General features: G+C 51.6%; 1 long non-coding RNA gene across 1 annotated transcript; it reads right to left on the bottom strand.

The window, feature by feature from the left end:
• Window positions 1–10,725: 10,725 nt before the first annotated feature.
• On the bottom strand, window positions 10,726–13,490 carry LOC132491411 (uncharacterized). Its single transcript, XR_009532663.1, has 3 exons — window positions 13,406–13,490; window positions 13,071–13,195; window positions 10,726–11,227 (listed from the first exon to the last, which is right to left on the bottom strand). It is a non-coding gene; the product is annotated as an uncharacterized LOC132491411 (long non-coding RNA).
• Between the last annotated feature and the right edge of the window lie 99 nt (window positions 13,491–13,589).

The raw sequence follows: 13,589 nt of genomic DNA, 5'->3' as shown, positions 1-13,589 counted from the left end.
CGTCCCCCCCCGAAGCAGAAGGTCCGTCTGCACACCGGGGACGTTTCCTGGTTTGCCTGTCCTCACACTTCCCTCATGTTTGTGTGCCCAAACTCGTGGGCCTTATTTCATTTCAATTCTGGTTCTTGGCCTCTAGTCAGTTTATAGCAAACAGTACAGTGTATTATAACTTCTGACTCACATTTCTGTAATCCTGCATTTCTTAAAATGAGTCCAAGTAAGGATACCAGGACTGAAAACATGGTGTTGAAAACTAATATTGTGATCATATGTCTCAGATTTTGTTACCACCCCAGAGGCTTAGCAACTCTGCAAGATTCTTCTAATCACATGTTTTATTATAATAGCACTAAAACCCCATTACCAAAAGAAAGAAAACGGAAAATACTAAGATTACCTAAAATCCCTTCTGCTAACCCAACCATTATTAACACTGAACAGGCTTTCCTGGTGGTGGTGGTGGTTTTGTTTAGATACGACCATACAGTGTAGGTACAGTTTTCTATCCTTCTGGGGTGGTTTTTCATTTGATAGCTTGCTTCTCACACTGGCCCACAGAACCCCTGTGCTCTGTGGTGGTGTGGGGGGGCCATGGACTCTGACGCCACAGTGTGTCTCCCTGGGCTGTTAACGCCACGGAGAGTTGAAGTTCTTTTTACATAAAAACCAGTCCAAATCTATTTTAAGTTGCATGAAGATTTCCCTTGGAACCAGTGCTGTGGGGCTCAGCTTTCAGTCTCTCTGGGAGTTTGGTTCCCTCTGCCCCGCCCCCTGAAAAGGCTTCCTGCGGCCACGGCAAACAGCACCGGGCATGGCTCTGCCTTCAGACCCCCTGATCCTCCATCTGGGGGCAACACCGTGGTTACCCGCCAAGTGCAGCTTTTTGGATTTGTGTAATTTCCCATGTTCTCCTTTAAAGAGTGCTACCAGAAACATCTTTGTGAATGTAACTCATTTTGTATTTTGTATTGTTTCTTGAAGATGAATTTCCAGAAGCTGAGCTGATGAATCATAAGTGATTCATGAACACACGTATTGCTCTCATTTCTGTGAGATTTTTAAACCGGCTTAATATGTTTTTGAGTTCAATAAGGTAAAGATTCTACCTCCTTTTATATTTTTCCCATCACGTCACCTGAACTCTGACATCTTCCTAGATGTTGGTTCTCTTACACCTGTTACAGCACATACCCTGGGACTGCAGGAGGCTGTACAGAGACCCTAAGTCCAGGCCCTGCTTATTGTGGACCCTGGTTCTAATGCTTACTGGCCACTGCTTAACCTGAAACTCAGCAGGTTCTCGTGTGGCTTTTCTGACGCTGCTTCCAGGCCCGAGGTTTGTGTTCTGATAGTTTGTACGTCCTACTTGTCTCCCAACCCAAGAAAGTGCTCGGTGGCTTCCTCGCTTACCCCCAGCGCTGTGTGTCCATGGCCCCGTACCTTGCGTGTAGGATGCAGGCAAAGGTTTGTAAGATGAGTTCGCCAACAGCACGATGTGCCCCACCCTGCAGGGAGGCTGCATGAAATAGAAACGAAGCACACCGATTCAGTCTGTTCAAGCAGCGGGTGGCACGCTTTTCCAGAAATGGGCCGGATGGTAAATACTTTTGGCTTTGACACGTACAGTCAGTGCAGCTCAGTCATTCTTTTTTTTCAACCCTTTAAAGATGTTAAAAACCATTCTTGCTGTGGGCCTTACAGAAAGAGGCAGAGAGCAGGGTTTGACTGAGGGCCGCAGTTTTAAGTGTTGATACCCCCGTGTTAGGCGGTGGCCACAGATCATTTGATTCCGTGAAAGGCCAGCTAGGTGGTGTGCTCCAGGTGCTCAGCGCCCCAGCTCTACTGCGCTCTCCCCTGCCCTCCTTCCCTCCGCCCTCCTCTGGCCTTTATTCTAGAAGGGGTCTGAAACAAAGACTAAGATATAAAATATTAACCACCAAAGTGATGCTCCTTTTGGAGTAGTTTTCACTCTTGCAGGCCTGGAATCAACATCAGTCTAAATGTCTGCTCCACGCTGGGCTTGGGTCTGGGCCTTGGGTTCACAGATGGTAAAGGCCGCTGGCCTCTCCTGAGTTCACAGCCTGACAAAGAAAGGAGGCATGTGAGCCACATTGCAGGCCACGTGCCGAGTCTCACAACATGAGTCAGCTGTCTGGAGAAGAGGTGAGGGTGGGTGTGCATCAGAGGAGGCTCTGTGGGGCGTGATGTCTCACCTGAACGCTGGAAGGGGGCCAGGGACTCACCGGTGCAGGTGTAGCTGGTGGAGGGAGCCCTGAAGGTCGGTCTCCGAGGCACGGGGGATGGGGGGTGTGATGCACGGGCCTGGATGCTGGAAGAGCGTTGTGTTTTCGGGAAGCTGTAAATCCTTTGGCATTGCTAATGTGGTTAAGTACTGGCGCTGAACCACGCAGCCAGGGCTCCGCCTGCCACGGCAAAATGCAGCAGGTTCAGTGGCTAAACCATACCCATTTACTGTGTCACAGTTCTGGAGGCTGGACGTCCAAGGTCAAGGTGCCGGCTGATTCAACGTCTGGTGAGAGCCCTCCTCCTGGCTTGCACGTGTCTGCCTTCTCCCTGTGTCCTCACATGGCAGAGTCAGAGAGCAAGATTTCTGGCATCTCTTTTTATAAGGGCACTAATCCCATGTTGGGCCCCCACCCTCCTGGCCTCTCTAGCACTAATTCCTCCCATCACATCGGGGGTTAGGGCTTCAACATATGAATTTGAGGGGGACACAAACATTCAGTCCACAACAGGTTCTGTCCTGTAGGAGAAGAATTTCACTGTCTGGTTTTATTTTTTTTTAACTGGTAATTTGAAATATTCTGACAAAAAGTATGGGAAGGGCTGAGCTGCAGAGATGATAAAAGAATGGGAAAATTGCTGAGCCTGGGTGATGGGCACATGGTAGTTGACGATTCTGTTCTCTGCAACTTATTAAGTCCTTGGGAACTTTCATAATAAAAAGACTTTTACAGGGTTTCCCTGGTGGCACAGTGGTTAAGAATCTGCCTGCCAAGGCAGGGGACATGGGTTTGATTCCTGGTCCGGGAAGATCCCACATGCCATGGTTCAACTAAGCCCATGCGCCACAACTACTGAAGCCCTCGCGCTAGAGCCCATGCTCCACAACAAGAGAAGCCACCACAATGAGAAGCCCGCGCACTGCAATGAAGAGTAGCCCCTGCTCACTGCAAATAGAGAAAAGCCCGCGTGCAGCAATGAAGACCCGACACAGCCACAGATAAATAAATAGATTTATTAAAAAATAAATAGGTCTTCCCTGATGGCGCAGTGGTTGAGAGTCCGCCTGCCGATGCAGGGGACACGGGTTCGTGCCCCGGTCCGGGAGGATCCCGCGTGCCGCGGAGTGGCTAGGCCCGTGAGCCATGGCTGCTGAGTCTGCGCGTCCAGAGCCTGTGCTCCGCAACGAGAGAGGCCACAACAGTGAGAGGCCCGCATACCTCAAAAATAAATAAATAAATACATTTCCTTTTCTCTTTCTTTTCCATGTGTTTGGACATCTAGCCTTCGGTGATAGCATTTCTGTCTGTCCCCACATCTACCATCTAACTCCTTTCTCCAGAGAGTATATCACCCTGCGCCCTTGGTGGGAAAAAAACCAGGCAATGATATCCAGCTGCTCGGAGATGAATGAGCTCGTTTCCGACCCAGGGATTGGAGAGCATGGAGGGGGCCGGACTGACCACACAGTCCCTCTGCACGGAGCTAGGACAGAGCACGGGGTCAGGGTGGCAAGACAACGGAACTGTCACGAACCCCGACTAAGGAAGAATCAAACAAGCCAAGGGGTCTGGAGGAGTCAGGGGTGTCGGGGGGAAGCCTGAGAGGGTGACTCAGCTGGACCTTTAGAGCAAGTTAGCCGGGGCCTAGAGCAGAAACTTGGAGAACAGCCACCAGGCTCTGCAGGGCTCGCACGGGCTGTTTCTTGATTCAGTGGGATTTTTAGGAACCAGTGTGTCTTGAAAAAAAATGTGTTTCTGACGTTTAGGAACTCCTTTTTTACTTCAATTTCTTTCCATCTGTTAAAATTTAATGATTTAATGCTTTTTATTTTTGAAAGTGTCAGATGAGTTCTTTTATGTCTGACAGATTCTTGTACAGAAGAGACTTTAAATTAATATTAAATTTTAAAAATATATATTTTAAAATTTAAACAATTTTTTAAATACAGTACTCAATAAAAACCTAATTTTTCTTAAAGCATTTTTTTTACAAGTCTCAGTAACCTATTTACAAAGTCCAATTTTAACAAACACTTCTAAACTTATAAAGTAAGTTTTTACTGGATACGTATTTCTTAGTGATTTGTATTGAAACTATTTTTTCAATTAGTTCCTATATCCATGAATCACTAGTACTTAAGCCTAGAAGAGGTTCAATGAAAATTAACGGAAAAAAAAAAAAAAAAAAAGACCGAGAAAGTATAGTGCACTCTTGAGGATTGATTCAGGTTTTGTGGGGCCTGAATCTGACAGAATATGGAGAGCTCTTAAATAAAAATGATGCACAGGGCTTCCATGGTGGCGCAGTGGTTGAGAGTCCGCCTGCCGATGCAGGGGACACGGGTTCGTGCCCCGATCCCGGAAGATCCCACATGCCGCGGAGCGGCTGGGCCCGCGAGCCATGGCTGCGGAGCCTGTGTGTCCGGAGCCTGTGCTCCGCAACGGGAGAGGCCACAGCAGTGAGAGGCCCGCGTACAGCAAAAAATAAAAAAAAAATAAAAATAAAAAATGATGCACAATTATGAATTCAAAATTGGTATGAAAGTGATATTTAGAATGAGAAAAAATAGCTTACAAATTTTAAAATTTGGTAGGTGCCATAAACCTCGCAAAATCCAGAAAAATAACATGATATTTTGATTAATGGCTTGACATACCTCTTTATGTGTCAAGCAGTTAATAAAAAAATAATTTTTGGTTGCATACTTTTTTTTTTTTTTTTTTTTTTTTTTTTTGCGGTACGCGGGCCTCTCACTGCCGTGGCCTCTCCCGCCACGGAGCACAGGCTCCGGACGCGCAGGCTCAGCGGCCATGTCTCACTGGCCCAGCCGCTCTGCGGCACGCGGGATCCTCCTAGACCGGGGCACGAACCCGCGTCCCGTGCATCAGCAGGCGGACCCCCAACCACTGCGCCACCAGGGAAGCCCGGTTGCATACTTTTTGATTGCTTCTTCGCGTGGCATTTTTATAGCACTATTTTGATAGAATAGAAAGATAATTCAGTCTTTCCACCTGCAGGGTTGATCAAAATTTGTTTTTTGATAGTCTGGATATATAAAAATTGTGACCGCACACAGACATCCTTGCTGTTTGTAGTACTGTTTCAAGCACAGGAATTCTGATAAATATAATTTCACATGATTCCCATCAAAAAAGAGAAAGCAAGGCCTATGTTTAATTGCATGTACTGTATCATGGAGTTTGTTCCCCACGGAGAGAAGTTCTGTTCATCTAGGTATGGAGGGGTATCAAATCTGATACCATATTTCATGATTTAAAGAATTTTCCATGACCAGTTTCTGGCTCCCTGCATTTCAAAATTTGCTTCTCAGAACTTCCCTGGTGGTCCAGTGGTTGAGGCTCTGCCTTCCAAAGCAGGGGACTCGGGTTCAATCCCTGATCCAGGAGCTAGGATCCCACATGCCCGCGGGGCAACTAACCTGTGCGCTGCAATTTCTGAGCCCACGTGCTCTGGAGCCCACGGGCCACAACTGGAGAGAAGCCTGTGCGCCACAAGGAAAGATCATGTGTGCCGCAACTAAGACCCGATGCAGCCCAAAATAAATAAATAAATAAACATGAAAAAAGACAAGGGTTTCCCTGGTGGCGCAGTGGTTGAGAGTCCGCCTGCCGATGCAGGGGACACGGGTTTGTGTCCCGCTCCTGGAAGATCCCACACGCCGCGGAGCGGCTGGGCCCGTGAGCCATGGCCGCTGAGCCTGCGCGTCCGGAGCCTGTGCTCCGCGACGGGAGAGGCCGCAACAGTGAGAGGCCCGCGTACCGCAAAAAAAAAAAAAAAAAAAGACAAAAACAAAAACTTGCTTCTCCTCCTTCCCCACCTACTGCTGCTGCCCAACCTCTCAGGACGTGGTCACAGCTCACGTTCACTTCACATGTTTGTAAGCATGCTACATGTTCACGGTCACGGGACATGGTCATAGCACGTGTCCGTGATGCTCATACTCCAATCTCCCCTCTGGTCACCACCTTCACATCCGCGTGCCTGGCGGATTGGCTCAGTGGGAAGCAGGAGCGTCCCCGGAGGCCGTGCCCATGGCAGACAGCTCTCAGTAGCTCGGCCACACAGGAAGTCGGTGTGAACCCATAGACATGTCTCTAAACCCAGACAAAGTGTGCCCTGCCAGCCACTCCAAGCCGGCCAGGAGGGGAAAGTGATGGAGGACCCTGGAGTGGAAAGAGGCTGTGGTTTGGTTTTGTTTTTTTGGCACATGGGATCTTAGTTCCCTGATCAGGGATCGAACCCGTGCCCCCTGCAGGGTGAGCGCAGAGCCCTAAGCACTGGACCTCCAGGGAGGTCCCAAGAGACTGTGGTCTTAAGTGATTGTGGTCAAATACCCTCCTTTTGCAAGTCTGACGCCACCTGACTGTGTGAAGCCTTGGTTGGCCCCTCCACTGCTCCCGGGAGGGGCCTGAGGCTTGTCTCCTTAGCCATGGGGGAGCCGCCCCTGGGCTGGGGTCAGCGTCTAGCTTGCACACGTGCCATGATGATGGCTGAGTGCATCTTCACACAAAAGCCTCAGCACTTCCCATTAAGGTCATTTAAATATAACACATATGTGCGGGCGGGAGTGAGTGAGAGCGGGCAGGATTGCCCCATGTCAAAAAGGAAAAAAAAAAAAAGAGTATGGATTTATAGTAACCAATTATCTTTTGGCAAAAATCAGTGACTGTTTTCCCAAGTCTGGAGAACACATGAAACATTCCATTTTCTCCAGTATCTGTTTCTTTTACTTGAGGATGTTACCTTGATCTGTCAGAAGTGAGGACTTCTCCCCGCCTCCTTGAAATCATGAAAACTGTGCAGCTGAGCCCCAGTTAGTGAGAGCACCCACCACACACTTCCTTGTGCGAAACGTGCAGCAGGTGCCCCTGCATCCTGCAAATACTGAGGATCCCAGCTCCGTGACGGACACACAGCTAGATGGGATCTCCGACCGGCCAAAGGTTGTCGCCTGGATGAAGCCGGGAGTCGTACCCTCGAGCCAGGGGAGGGGGTCTGACTTTGAGTCTGCTCTGCTGTCTGAGGACCCTCGTCCCTCTTCCCTAATCGGAGGTGGAAGGGGCACAGCTACATGGGACCACTGTTCTCAAGCCCACCCCACCCCCCAAATACCCAACATCATGACGCAGGCCAAAATGTCTGTGTCTAATGCTACATTTTGTTCATAACAGAAATACACATATAAGCCCAGGGAAGATGGGAGCCCCACTGTGCAGTCCTAGGGCCTTGATTAGTGGGGTGTCCTCCGACATTGCGAGTTGTTTCTTTGCGGGGTGCCCCGGAGATTTCTTTTTTTTTTTTTTAACATCCCTGGGATGATGTATCCGAGCAGTCTCCCAGATGAGTGAGAAGCCAGCCTTTCTTCTGTGGGGGGAACAGGGTGCTGGTGAAAGGGGAGATGGACAGGGTAGGCACCCACCACAGGCTTCTCCAGACATCAGGGTACAAGAAGACCCAGGGGAAAGTGAGGGGTGCAGACTCTGCCCTCCAAACCACCCGTGCCCTGTGCCCTGAGCAGTTCCTGCTGCCCAGCGCATATTAAAATAGCTTCCATTTATACCGGGTTCAACACTTACAAATCAAGTATTAACCTAAGCAATATTGGGAATGAAAGAGTAAAACTGAATCAGCTCCTCGGCCACTGCGGGGCTGGGTGGTGGGGTACCTTGGCCGGGCGGAGGGTGGAGACGGAAATGGGTGTCCCAGAAAGTGGGCTGTTCGGGACCTGGTTAAGCAAGGTCTACCCACACGCAAGGAGAGGACCTTCCACAAAACAGATACCAGGGCAGCATGAGTGATTAGGTCCATGTTAGAATTATGCCTGTGACAGACGGGGATGTGGGTTGGAACACAAATTCTCCACGTATGTTCCTTTTACCCATTTGGATTTTTGAAGTATGTGAATGTATTACTTACTCAAAAATAAAATTTTAAATCTTTGGAAAAAAATTTTTAAAGAAAGAAGCAACTCTTTTTACCAAATGAGGTTGAAGCTATTTCCTCTGTTGACCCCGCCTGCTGAATCCCCAGCTGAGCAGGGATGTAACGGGTGGAACAAATCAGGGACAGAATATGGCCAGGCACAGCCGTGCCAGTCTAACATCTAAAACAGGCAACCAGGCAAACACATTAAAGGCGCAAACTTGGGCAGCCTGGAGAGAAGCTTCTTTGTGCTTTCTTAGGTGGTCGAGGCCAACTGACCACCTGCATACCCTTGGCAAGAGCTGCCTCCAGGCTCTGAGGGCCACGGAGCGGCTTTCTGGACCACCACGCTCTGTCCTGGGATGCCAGCCCTGCCCCAGAGCGGGACCAGCCCTCGAGGGATGGAGTCCGACCTGTCACCTGGGCTCCCCCAGTCCTTTTTTCTCTCTTTTAAGCACTGGTGTTAAAACCTTACAAAATCCAAACTAATCAGAGCCCAGGTTACAAGTATATCTTGATGCTTTTAGTTCATCAGAAGCCTTGCCAAGGTTTTTAAAGTGTGGGGCTTAAAATACCTCATCCTCTGCTCTGAGCCAGCTGGGGGAAGCCAAAGGAAAACACCATCTCCCTCGGAACATATGGCAAGTCGCTGCTGCCGGAATAGGGAGAAATCAGAAAAGAAAGGATGCTCTGGCATGAAATTAAAATGTGGGTTTATTGCATGGAAATAGACAAAGCTTCATGCCACCAAATGCTGTTTTCAGAGCGAATTTTTTTTTTAAGCTGAGATTTCTTTTTTTTTTAATTTATTTATTTTTGTCTACACTGGGTCTTTTTTTTTTTTTTTTTTTCTTTTTGCGGTATGTGGGCCTCTCACTGTTGTGGCCTCTCCCATTGCGGAGCACAGGCTCCGGATGCGCAGGCCCAGCGGCCATGGCTCACAGGCCCAGCCGCTCCGCAGCATATGGGATCCTCCCAGACCGGGGCACGAACCCGTATCCCCTGCATCGGCAGGCGGACTCTTAACCACTGCGCCACCAGGGAGGCCCTACACTGGGTCTTCATTGCTCCGCGTGGGCTTTCTCTAGTTGCGGCGAGCGGGGGCTACTCTTCATTGCGGTGCACGGGCCTCTCTCATTGCAGTGGCTTCTCTTGTTGTGGCTCACGGGCTCTAGAGCGCAGGCTCAGTAGTTGCGGCTCATGGGCTTAGTTGCTCCGTGGCATGTGGGATCTTCCTGGACCAGGGCTCGAACCTGTGTCCCCTGCATTGGCACGCGGATTCTTAACCACTGCGCTACCAGGGAAGCCCTTCAGAGCGAATTGTTAAATGATAGAGTTGATGAAAAACAGAAACGGGGAAAGGCATTGCTGAAACCTCACGTGGGTGCTGGGGACCTGACTGTCCTACGTGAGATGGAGACCGGGAAGGGAAGGAGATGGATCTGGATAGAGTTAACATGTGAACACTGCACAGCAAGGTTTGTGGGCAGGACGAGCTCCAGCATGGTCCTCCAAGCAGATCCTTTTCTTTCTTTTTTAAAAAAATTTATTTTATTGAAGTATAGTTGAGTTACAATGTTGTGGTAATTTCTGCTGTACACCAAAGTGACTCAGTTACACTTATATACACATCCTTTTTCATATTCTTTTCCATGATGGTTTATCCCAGGAGATTGGATATAGTTCCCTATGCTCTACAGTAGGACCTTGTTGTTTATCCATTTGAAATGTAATAGTTAAGCAAGTCCTTTTCTGGCTCATGGCTTTCAGTTCCCACCTTCCCCGCTCTCACTGTGCCACCGGGTCCTTTAAAGCATCGTGATGGCATCACCAGGTGTACTGTTGCAAACGAAGGTCACCTGCACGCAGGGGACAGCTTAAAGACCTTGTGGTGCTTGAACCATATTTAAGGTTTATTTTTCAGCACCTTTTGACCCTGTATTTCTGCTCAGTCTTTTGGTTATTTAATCTAAAACGCACAATTCTCTTTTCCACACTTTTACCATTCCTGGGGTTTCCACCTCGCTCTCCTCCTTTCACTGAATGTTAGACTTGTTTTGTTTTTGTTTTTGTTTTTGTTTTTGCGGTACGCGGGCCTCTCACTGATGTGGCCTCTCCCGTTGAGGAGCACAGGCTCCAGACGCGCAGGCTCAGCGGCCATAGCTCACGGGCCCAGCCGCTCCGCAGCATGTGGGATCCTCCCGGACCGGGGCACGAACCCGTGTCCCCTGCATCGGCAGATGGACTCTCAACCACTGCGCCACCAGGGAAGCCCTAGACTTGTTATTGTCACTAAGGATTTGACAACACAGAAGGAGGAAATGTTATGTAGTGTCACTGGATAGTCAACGTTTTACTATTTGAGTTGGCGTGTCCTTAGGAAAATATGTGTGCAACAAAAGACTGTTGGTGGTGTAACTGTAGAGGTATTAGGTTAATATATAATGCATAAGTCTGTGTCATGGATCGTTTTTATTCATCATAAAATTTTCAAATGACTCGAGGAGGTGTGGCCCTCGCAGCTGTTCCCCCGTGCTAACGGCCTCGGGCTCTGTCTGACTCAGAGAGGAATTCTATGCCAAAGCACCTGGCAGCCACCACAGTTCTTGGGATACTCCCAGGAAGATCACTCATTGTCAGCAGGGGTGATGACAAACCAATAAAAGGCTGTGTGGGGAGGACCTGGTGAGGATAGAAGTCTGGGTCCCTGGGGTGTGAAGAGGCTGTTTTGACCCCAAAGTGCTTACCGTTGATTTACTTAAATCCGTTTCTATTTACGAAGTCTCATTTTTGCCCCCTGGAGCAGATCAGAGAGGCCTGTGAACACGAGTCCGAGGACAGACCTGCCTTTGGAGAGCGGATCCCCCAGCCCGACGCCCGCATGCCCCGCACCTGGCCGTGCGCAGTGTCTGTCTGAGGTCGGGCCGTGCAGCCCTCGAGATGCCCTGCTGCTGCTCCCTCTGGGGCCGAGCTGCTCACACTTGACCCCGTAGGAATCGCCCAAGGGCGCCGGTGACTCCTGGGCCCAGGGTGGGAGCTGCGGGGACAAAACAAAGGAGAGTGGAGATTGAGTTTATTCAGGCTGCTCAGGTAAGGGGATGCCCAAGATCAGAGCGTCTCAGCGGAGGGGGCCTGCCTTGGGCTTTACAGGCAGGGCTATCGAGAGACGGCTCAGTTCGCCGGACGGAAATGTTTGTCTCTGTGTCCAGCTGGTTTCACGGGGCAATTCTAATCTCAGCTCACCCTTCACAAGACAAAGAACGGGACATTGGCGGGCCTGTGTGTAAAAGGGCATCTTCTGAAAAAAATAAATAAATAAAAAGGGCATCTTCTGCGAGTCCTGCGGGGGTCGTGAGGAAGCGTGGACTTATCTAAGTCGTGGGGGGCAGGGGCGTTTCCTGGGGCTCAGCACCAATAATCCGCACTTGAGACAAATGCTCAGTGACTGAGAGGCAGGTGGGACTGGACCAGACGTTGAGAAACTCCGCTCTGGAGCATCTCTGAGAGAGGCGAGAGGGCCCGTGTTGCCCTGGTAACACCTTCGCCATCTCCTGGGCCTGTGATAACCTGAGACACCGGGGTGCAGGTATCGCGACCTCTCCAGCGTTTGCTGCTGCCGGCCCATGAGGCGGGTCTCCCACATCTGACACTGGGGAGACCCCAGGGCCACGGTGGAGGAGGGGCCTCCCCGTCCCCGCCGCGCAGAGGGTCTGCCGGCCTCGGGTACCTGCCCTCTGCCCTCTGCCCTCAGTGACCTTTGCGGGCCTGTCCCCTCTCACCCCAACCTCGTCGGACCAGAACCACCCGGGCTTCCCCACCGTGACCCTCAGTGCTGGGCGGCTGGCGGCTGCTCCCACGGGGCGTAGGCTGCTTTCTGGTGCCCCTCCCTGTTCCCGGCGGGACACGGTCCCCGTCATCTGAGGACACTTCCTGCGGGCACTGGCTGCGAGCCGGGGCCAAGGGACGAGGCACCGCTGCTTCCTCACATGGGGTTGGTTGTCGAGAGCTGAGAGCCCCCAGAGGGAGGGCAGGGGAGGGGCGGTCCCAGAACCGGGGAGGCAGGCGGATGCCTGGGGCTGTGACAGCGGGCGAGGACCCTGCACCCACGGTGACCCAGGCATGACCCTCGCTTTCCGCCGACCCTGTGCCTTCTGAAGGTGCCCACATCGGCCAGCCCACCCGGGAGCCAGAGGAGGACCCTGGGGGCAGCCAGTGCGATGGTCCCTCAGGGCACAGAGCCGGAGGGGGCAGGGGGAGGGTGGGGGGCGGGTGCAGCATCCCTGCCTTCCCTGCGGGAACCGGGCGGCCTTCCTCCTCCCCTGAAACGGGCACCTCTTCCAGGGCACGGCGAGAGCCCATGGGGACACTGGGGGTATTTTCATTTATCGGCGTCTATATTTTTGTTTGCTTCTATATTTGAGCTTCCAACGACGTGTGTTATTCGATAACAAAATCTACTACAACTGGTCCGTTCCCTAAAGGTACACGTAGCGGCGACAGGGGGAAACGTTAGGGCAGCTGGCCCACCCCTGACCCATCCCCGCGCTTGCGGTGAGGCTGGAGGTACTGCCATCTCTTAGGGGATGGCCCCCAGGCCCCCGGGGTGCCATGTGGAGACCTGGGGGTGATCGCGGGACTGATCTGGACCAGGCACCTGGGCCCAAGGCGAGTGCGCTGGGGTGAGCGGTACGACTCTGACACCAACTCGGGTCAGTGCAGACCCTGCCGGTTGAGGACACGGCCCCCCGCAAGACCGTCCTCACTCCGGACACCAGCTGCACTTCGGGGGTTCCAGAGCCCTCGTGCTTCTGACCAACTGGCTACAAATTTGGGGGTTCCCGGCACCCCCTCCAGTTCCATCGTTCGCCAGAATGACTCACAGAACTCAGGAGAGCAGGTCCCGCGGACTACAGGTGAGGTCCGGGAGGGCCCTTGGGTGCGCCCTCTGCCCGTCAGCACAGCAACGTGAGCGGCCGATCCAGATGCGCAGCTGAGTTTCCAGCGCCTGGAGTTATTAGGGGTTTGTTACATACGCATGACTGAACCACTGATCTTGTGATTGAACCCAGTTTCCAGCACCCGCTCCCCGCCCTCCCTGGAGGTCAGAGGTCAGCCTGATGTCACTCGACACCAGGTCCCCACCCTCTAAACCCATGTCTTTCTGGCATGATGGGCCCCCCCAACCTGAAGCTCTCAAGGGCCCAAGGTTAGTCACCTCATTAGCATAAACTCAGGTGTGGTCTGAGGGGTGGAGCCTGAACCGGAGACAAAGACGGCCAAATTCTTGTTGTACAACAGCTGCCCAGGAGGTGCCTCGAAGCGGCAAGGAAAGTCCTGAACTGGCCTTCTCGCCTCTGGGAGCTGCCCCGGAAGCCCCACCCCTGTGGGGAGGCCGGAGG

The sequence above is a fragment of the Mesoplodon densirostris genome, chromosome 5 (genome assembly GCF_025265405.1).
Source record: "Mesoplodon densirostris isolate mMesDen1 chromosome 5, mMesDen1 primary haplotype, whole genome shotgun sequence".
Classification (NCBI taxonomy): Eukaryota; Metazoa; Chordata; class Mammalia; order Artiodactyla; family Ziphiidae; genus Mesoplodon; species Mesoplodon densirostris.
Note: the sequence above shows the minus strand (reverse complement) of the source record. Positions and strands in the feature narration are given on the sequence as shown.